At 52.5% G+C, this 8,762-nt stretch overlaps 1 non-coding gene across 1 annotated transcript; it reads right to left on the bottom strand.

Annotated features, from left to right (window-relative positions):
* Positions 1-2,333: 2,333 nt before the first annotated feature.
* Positions 2,334-2,406, bottom strand: TRNAK-CUU (transfer RNA lysine (anticodon CUU)). Its single transcript has one exon. It is a non-coding gene; the product is annotated as a tRNA-Lys (tRNA).
* Between the last annotated feature and the right edge of the window lie 6,356 nt (positions 2,407-8,762).

Raw genomic sequence — 8,762 nt, 5'->3', positions numbered from 1 at the left:
TGAGGAAGTAGTGTGTGGTTATCCCAGGAGGCCCCTTTGTTTCATTTTCTCTGCTGCTGACCTGACACAGGCACCTTTCTCTTTCTCCATCTCTCGCTCTACCCCAGTCTTATGTCCCCATCAGTCTTTCTGGAGCTCACTCTGGTACATACATGCATCTGTCCTTTCAACCTGTCTCTGGGCACGTGCTTAAATGTCCAGTAGAGAAGAGTGTGAACTCTCCCTGTTTCGCGAGGTGGCAGTCAGCCTCCAGAGCCGTGTTCTGGAGGCTGCCGGAATGGCCGAGTGGTGTAAGGTGCCACATTCAAGAGCAGTATCTTCCCCAGGCCTGTGATTAAATCCTGCTGCTGACATAAAGTAGTTTTCATACCTACTTTTATCATAACACCAGCAGGGATGAGACCGTAGAACTCCTCTTTTTGAAAGGATGGGGGTGGACAGGACGGACCGGAGCGGACTCCGAGCTCGCTGTAAGCACGGGCGGCTCAGGCTAGGAAAGGGCGCAGGAAAGGCTCGGCCTAGGATCTCTCCCAGCGGCGCCTCCCAGGGCGGGAAGTGCTGCGTTGTGTGGAGTCCTGTGGGAATCGTGAGGCAAACTGCAGGATGTGTGTGTGTGTAGTTTTAAGCCTCAGCGAAATATCTGAAAAAGGTGAGTTAATGTTAAACCCGAAAATGGAGAAGCCTTTAAAAAGCATCACACCCAACGTGGAGCTCGAACCCACGACCCTGAGATTAAGAGACTCATGCTCTACCAACTGAGCTAGCCGGGCTGCTGTGGCTATGTTATTTCACACACCCTCTGTGTGTTCTTTGTGAGGAAGTAGTGTGTGGTTATCCCAGGAGGCCCCTTTGTTTCATTTTCTCTGCTGCTGTCCTGACACAGGCACCTTTCTCTTTCTCCATCTCTCGCTCTACCCCAGTCTTATGTCCCCATCAGTCTTTCTGGAGCTCACTCTGGTACATACATGCATCTGTCCTTTCAACCTGTCTCTGGGCACATGCTTAAATGTCCAGTAGAGAAGAGTGTGAACTCTCCCTGTTTCGCGAGGTGGCAGTCAGCCTCCAGAGCCGTGTTCCGAAGTCTGCCGGAATGGCCGAGTGGTGTAAGGTGCCACATTCAAGAGCAGTATTTTCCCCAGTCCCGTGGTCAAATCCCGCTGCTGACATAAAGTAGTTTTCATACCTACTTTAATCATAACACCAGCGGGGATGAGACCTTAAACTCCTCTTTTTGAAAGGATGGGGGGGGGACAGGACGGACCGGAGCGGACTCCGAGCTCGCTGTAAGCACGGGCGGCTCAGGCTAGGAAAGGGCGCAGGAAAGGCTCGGCCTAGGACCGCTCCCAGCGGCACCTCCCAGGGCGGGAAGTGCTGCGTTGTGTGGAGTCCTGTGGGAATCGTGAGGCAAACTGCAGGATGTGTGTGTGCGTGTGTGTAGTTTTAAGCCTCAGCGAAATATCTGAAAAAGGTGAGAGTTAATGTTAAACCCGAAAATGGAGAAGCCTTTAAAAAGCATTGCGCTCAACGTGGGGCTCAAACCCACCACCCTGAGATTAAGAGTCTCATGCTCTACCGACTGAGCTAGCCGGGCTGCTGTGTCCATGTCATTTCACACACCCTCTGTGTGTTCTTTGTGAGGAAGTAGTGTGTGGTTATCCCAGGAGGCCCCTTTGTTTCATTTTCTCTGCTGCTGACTCGACACAGGCACCTTTCTCTTTCTCCATCTCTCGCTCTACCCCAGTCTTATGTCCTCATCAGTCTCTCTGGAGCTCACTCTGGTAGATACATGTATCTGTCCTCTCAACCTGTCTCTGGGCACATGCTTAAATGTCCAGTATAGAACAGTGTGAACTCTCCCTGTTTCGCGAGGTGGCAGTCAGCCTCCAGAGCCGTGTTCTGGAGGCTGCCGGAATGGCCGAGTGGTGTAAGGCGCCACATTCAAGAGCAGTATCTTCCCCAGTCCCGTGGTCAAATCCCGCTGCTGACATAAAGTAGTTTTCATACCTACTTTAATCATAACACCAGCGGGGATGAGACCTTAAACTCCTCTTTTTGAAAGGATGGGGGGGGGACAGGACGGACCGGAGCGGACTCCGAGCTCGCTGTAAGCACGGGCGGCTCAGGCTAGGAAAGGGCGCAGGAAAGGCTCGGCCTAGGACCGCTCCCAGCGGCGCCTCCCAGGGCGGGAAGTGCTGCGTTGTGTGGAGTCCTGTGGGAATCGTGAGGCAAACTGCAGGATGTGTGTGTGTGTAGTTTTAAGCCTCAGCAAAATATCTGAAAAAGGTGAGAGTTAATGTTAAACCCGAAAATGGAGAAGCATTTAAAAAGCATCACGCCCAACGTGGGGCTCGAACCCACGACCCTGAGATTAAGAGTCTCATGCTCTACCGACTGAGCTAGCCGGGCTGCTGTGCCTATGTCATTTCAAAAACCCTCTGTGTGTTCTTTGTGAGGAAGTAGTGTGTGGTTATCCCAGGAGGCCCCTTTGTTTCATTTTCTGTGCTGCTGACTCGACACAGGCACCTTTCTCTTTCTCCATCTCTCGCTCTACCCCAGTCTTATGTCCTCATCAGTCTCTCTGGAGCTCACTCTGGTACATACATGCATCTGTCCTCTCAACCTGTCTCTGGGCACATACTTAAATGTCCAGTATAGAACAGTGTGAACTCTCCCTGTTTCGCGAGGTGGCAGTCAGCCTCCAGAGCCGTGTTCTGGAGGCTGCCAGAATGGCCGAGTGGTGTAAGGCGCCACATTCAAGAGCAGTATCTTCCCCAGTCCCGTGGTCAAATAGCGCTGCTGAAATAAAGTAGTTTTCATACCTACTTTAATCATAACACCAGCGGGGATGAGACCTTAAACTCCTCTTTTTGAAAGGATGGGGGGGGGACAGGACGGACCGGAGCGGACTCCGAGCTCGCTGTAAGCACGGACGGCTCAGGCTAGGAAAGGGCGCAGGAAGGGCTCGGCCTAGAACCGCTCCCAGCGGCGCCTCCCAGGGCGGGAAGTGCTGCGTTGTGTGGAGTCCTGTGGGAATCGTGAGGCAAACTGCAGGATGTGTGTGTGTGTAGTTTTAAGCCTCATCGAAATATCTGAAAAAGGTGAGAGTTAATGTTAAACCCGAAAATGGAGAAGCCTTTAAAAAGCATCACGCCCAACGTGGGGCTCAAACCCACGACCCTGAGATTAAGAGTCTCATGCGCTACCGACTGAGCTAGCCGGGCTGCTGTGCTTGTCTTGTTTCACACACCCTCTCTGTGTTCTTTGTGAGGCAGTAGTGCGTGGTTATCCCAGGAGGCCCCTTTGTTTCATTTTCTCTGCTGCTGACTCGACACAGGCACCTTTCTCTTTCTCCATCTCTCGCTCTACCCCAGTCTTATGTCCCCATCAGTCTTTCTGGAGCTCACTCTGGTACATACATGCATCTGTCCTCTCAACCTGTCTCTGGGTACATGCTTAAATGTCCAGTAGAGAACAGTGTGAACTCTCCCTGTTTCGCAAGGTGGCAGTCAGCCTCCAGAGCAGTGTTCCGGAGGCTGCCGGAATGGCCGAGCGGTGTAAGGCGCCACATTCAAGAGCAGTATCTTCCCCAGTTCTGTGGTCAAATCCAGCTGCTGACATAAAGTAGTTTTCATACCTACTTTAATCATAACACCAGCGGGGATGAGACCTTAAACTCCTCTTTTTGAAAGGATGGGGGGGGACAGGACGGACCGGAGCGGACTCCGAGCTCGCTGTAAGCACGGGCGGCTCAGGCTAGGAAAGGGCGCAGGAAAGGCTCGGCCTAGGACCGCTCCCAGCGGCGCCTCCCAGGGTGGGAAGTGCTGCGTTGTGTGGAGTCCTGTGGGAATCGTGAGGCAAACTGTAGGATGTGTGTGTGTGTGTGTAGTTTTAAGCCTCAGCGAAATATCTGAAAAAGGTGAGAGTTAATGTTAAACCCGAAAATGGAGAAGCCTTTAAAAAGCATCACGCCCAACATGGGGTTCGAACCCACAACCCTGAGATTAAGAGTCTCATGCTCTACCGGCGGAGCTAGCCAGGCTGCTGTGCCTATGTCATTTCACACACCCTCTGTGTGTTCTTTGTGAGGAAGTAGTGTGTGGTTATCCAAGGAGGCCCCTTTGTTTCATTTTCTCTGCTGCTGACTCGACACAAGCACCTTTCTCTTTCTCCATCTCTCGCTCTACCCCAGTCTTATGTCCCCATCAGTCTCTCTGGAGCTCACTCTGGTACATACATGCATCTGTCCTCTCAACCTGTCTCTGGGCACATACTTAAATGTCCAGTAGAGAACAGTGTGAACTCTCCCTGTTTCGCGAGGGGGCAGTCAGCCTCCAGAGCCGTGTTCCGGAGGCTGCCGGAATGGCCGAGCGGTGTAAGGCGCCACATTCAAGAGCAGTATCTTCCCCAGTCCCGTAATTAAATCCCGCTGCCGACATAAAGTAGTTTTCATACCTACTTTAATCATAACACCAGCGGGGATGAGACCTTAAACTCCTCTTTTTGAAAGGATGGGGGGGGACAGGACGGACCGGAGCGGACTCCAAGCTCGCTGTAAGCACGGGCGGCTCAGGCTAGGAAAGGGCGCAGGAAAGGCTTGGCCTAGGAGTGCTCCCAGCGGCACCTCCCAGGGCGGGAAGTGCTGCGTTGTGTGGAGTCCTGTGGGAATCGTGAGGCAAACTGCAGGATGTGTGTGTGTGTAGTTTTAAGCCTCAGCGAAATATCTGAAAAAGGTGAGAGTTAATGTTAAACCCGAAAATGGAGAAGCCTTTAAAAAGCATTGCGCCCAACGTGGGGCTCAAACCCACGACCCCGAGATTAAGAGGCTCATGCTCTACCGACTGAGCTAGCCGGGCTACTGTGTCTATGTCATTTCACACACCCTCTGTGTGTTCTTTGTGAGAAAGTAGTGTGTGGTTATCCCAGGAGGCCCCTTTGTTTAATTTTCTCTGCTGCTGACTCGACACAGGCACCTTTCTCTTTCTCCATCTCTCGCTCTACCCCAGTCTTATGTCCTCATCAGTCTCTCTGGAGCTCACTCTGGTACATACATGCATCTGTCCTCTCAACCTGTCTCTGGGCACATACTTAAATGTCCAGTAGAGAACAGTGTGAACTCTCCCTGTTTCGCGAGGTGGCAGTCAGCCTCCAGAGCCGTGTTCCGGAGGCTGCCGGAATGACTGAGCGGCGTATGGCGCCACATTCAAGATCAGTATCTTCCCCAGTCCTGTGGTCAAATCCCGCTGCCGACATAAAGTAGTTTTCATACCTACTTTAATCATAACACCAGCAAGGATGAGACCTTAAACTCCTCTTTTTGAAAGGATGGGGGTGGGACAGGACGGACTGGAGCGGACTCCGAGCTCGCTGTAAGCACGGGCGGCTCAGGCTAGTAAAGGGCGCAGGAAAGGCTCGGCCTAGGACCGCTCCCAGCGGCGCCTCCCAGGGTGGGAAGTGCTGCGTTGTGTGGAGTCCTGTGGGAATCGTGAGGCAAACTGCAGGATGTGTGTGTGTGTGTAGTTTTAAGCATCAGCGAAATATCTGAAAAAGGTGAGAGTTAATGTTAAACCCGAAAATGGAGAAGCCTTTAAAAAGCATCACGCCCAACGTGGGGCTCGAACCCACAACCCTGAGATTAAGATGCTCATGCTCTACCAACTGAGCTAGCCAGGCTGCTGTGCTTATGTGATTTCACACACCCTCTGTGTGTTCTTTGTGAGGAAGTAGTGTGTGGTTATTCCAGGAGGCGCCTTTGTTTCATTTTCTCTGCTGCTGACTCGACACAGGCACCTTTCTCTTTCTCCATCTCTCGCTCTTCCCCAGTCTTATGTCCTCATCAGTCTCTCTGGAGCTCACTCTGGTACATACATGCATCTGTCCTCTCAACCTGTCTCTGGGCACATACTTAAATGTCCAGTAGAGAAGAGTGTGAACTCTCCCTGTTTCGCGAGGTGGCAGTCAGCCTCCAGAGCCGTGTTCCGAAGTCTGCTGGAATGGCCGAGTGGAGTAAGGCGCCACATTCAAGAGCAGTATCTTCCCCAGTCCCGTGGTCAAATCCAGATGCTGACATAAAGTAGTTTTCATAACTACTTTAATCATAACACCAGCGGGGATGAGACCTTAAACTCCTCTTTTTGAAAGGATGGGGGTGGACAGGACGGACCGGAGCGGACTCCGAGCTCGCTATAAGCACGGGCGGCTCAGGCTAGGAAAGTGCGCAGGAAAGGCTCGGCCTAGGACCGCTCCCAGCGGCGCCTCCCAGGGCGGGAAGTGCTGCGTTGTGTGCAGTCCTGTGGGAATCGTGAGGCAAACTGCAGGATGTGTGTGTGTGTAGTTTTAAGCCTCAGCAAAATATCTGAAAAAGGTGAGAGTTAATGTTAAACCCGAAAATGGAGAAGCCTTTAAAAATCATCGCGCCCAACGTGGGGCTCAAACCCACCACCCTGAGATTAAGAGTCTTATGCTCTACCGACGGAGCTAGCCGGGCTGCTGTGTCCTTGTCATTTCACACACCCTCTGTGTGTTCTTTGTGAGGAAGTAGTGTGTGGTTATCCCAGGAGGCCCCTTTGTTTCATTTTCTCTGCTGCTGACTCGACACAGGCACCTTTCTCTTTCTCCATCTCTCGCTCTACCCCAGTCTTATGTCCTCATCAGTCTCTCTGGAGCTCACTCTGGTAGATACATGTATCTGTCCTCTCAACCTGTCTCTGGGCACATACTTAAATGTCCAGTATAGAACAGTGTGAACTCTCCCTGTTTCGCGAGGTGGCAGTCAGCCTCCAGAGCCGTGTTCTGGAGGCTGCCGGAGTGGCCGAGTGGTGTAAGGCGCCACATTCAAGAGCAGTATCTTCCCCAGTCCCGTGGTCAAATCCCGCTGCTGACATAAAGTAGTTTTCATACCTACTTTAATCATAACACCAGCGGGGATGAGACCTTAAACTCCTCTTTTTGAAAGGATGGGGGGGGGACAGGACGGACCGGAGCGGACTCCGAGCTCGCTGTAAGCACGGGGGGCTCAGGCTAGGAAAGGGCGCAGGAAAGGCTCGGCCTAGGACCGCTCCCAGCGGCGCCTCCCAGGGCGGGAAGTGCTGCGTTGTGTGGAGTCCTGTGGGAATCGTGAGGCAAACTGCAGGATGTGTGTGTGTGTAGTTTTAAGCCTCAGCAAAATATCTGAAAAATGTGAGAGTTAATGTTAAAACCGAAAATGGAGAAGCCTTTAAAAAGCATCATGCCCAACGTGGGGCTCAAACCCACGAGCCTGAGATTAAGAGTCTCATGCGCTACCGACTGAGCTAGCCGGGCTGCTGTGCTTGTCTTATTTCACACACCCTCTCTGTGTTCTTTGTGAGGCAGTAGTGCGTGGTTATCCCAGGAGGCCCCTTTGTTTCATTTTCTCTGCTGCTGAATCGACACAGGCACCTTTCTCTTTCTCCATCTCTCGCTCTACCCCAGTCTTATGTCCCCATCAGTCTTTCTGGAGCTCACTCTGGTACATACATGCATCTGTCCTCTCAACCTGTCTCTGGGCACATGCTTAAATGTCCAGTGGAGAACAGTGTGAACTCTCCCTGTTTCGCAAGGTGGCAGTCAGCCTCCAGAGGGGTGTTCCGGAGGCTGCCGGAATGGCCGAGCGGTGTAAGGCGCCACATTCAAGAGCAGTATCTTCCCCAGTCCTGTGGTCAAATCCAGCTGCTGATATAAAGTAGTTTTCATACCTACTTTAATCATCACACCAGCGGGGATGAGACTTTAAACTCCTCTTTTTGAAAGGATGGGGGGGGACAGGACGGACCGGAGCGGACTCCGAGCTCGCTGTAAGCACGGGCGGCTCAGGCTAGGAAAGGGAGCAGGAAAGGCTTGGCCTAGGACCGCTCCCAGCGGCGCCTCCCAGGGTGGGAAGTGCTGCATTGTGTGGAGTCCTGTGGTAATCGTGAGGCAAACTGCAGGATGTGTGTGTGTGTGTGTAGTTTTAAGCCTCAGCGAAATATCTGAAAAAGGTGAGAGTTAATGTTAAACCCGAAAATGGAGAAGCCTTTAAAAAGCATCACGCCCAACGTGGGGATCGAACCCACAACCCTGAGATTAAGAGTCTCATGCTCTACCGGCGGAGTTAGCCAGGCTGCTGTGCCTATGTCATTTCACACACCCTCTGTGTGTTCTTTGTGAGGAAGTAGTGTGTGGTTATCCAAGGAGGCCCCTTTGTTTCATTTTCTCTGCTGCTGACTCGACACAGGCACCTTTCTCTTTCTCCATCTCTCGCTCTACCCCAGTCTTATGTCCCCATCAGTCTCTCTGGAGCTCACTCTGGTACATACATGCATCTGTCCTCTCAACCTGTCTCTGGGCACATACTTAAATGTCCAGTAGAGAACAGTGTGAACTCTCCCTGTTTCGCGAGGGGGCAGTCAGCCTCCAGAGCCGTGTTCCGGAGGCTGCCGGAATGGCCGAGCGGTGTAAGGCGCCACATTCAAGAGCAGTATCTTCCCCAGTCCCGTAATTAAATCCCGCTGCCGACATAAAGTAGTTTTCATACCTACTTTAATCATAACACCAGCGGGGATGAGACCTTAAACTCCTCTTTTTGAAAGGATGGGGGGGGACAGGACGGACCGGAGCGGACTCCAAGCTCGCTGTAAGCACGGGCGGCTCAGGCTAGGAAAGGGCGCAGGAAAGGCTTGGCCTAGGACTGCTCCCAGCGGCGCCTCCCAGGGCGGGAAGTGCTGCGTTGTGTGGAGTCCTGTGGGAATCGTGAGGCAAACTGCAGG

The sequence above is a fragment of the Pleurodeles waltl genome, chromosome 6, assembly GCF_031143425.1.
Source record: "Pleurodeles waltl isolate 20211129_DDA chromosome 6, aPleWal1.hap1.20221129, whole genome shotgun sequence".
NCBI classification, from domain to species: domain Eukaryota; kingdom Metazoa; phylum Chordata; class Amphibia; order Caudata; family Salamandridae; genus Pleurodeles; species Pleurodeles waltl.
The sequence above is the reverse complement of the archived record's forward strand: the minus strand, read 5'-3'. Positions and strand labels throughout refer to the sequence as shown.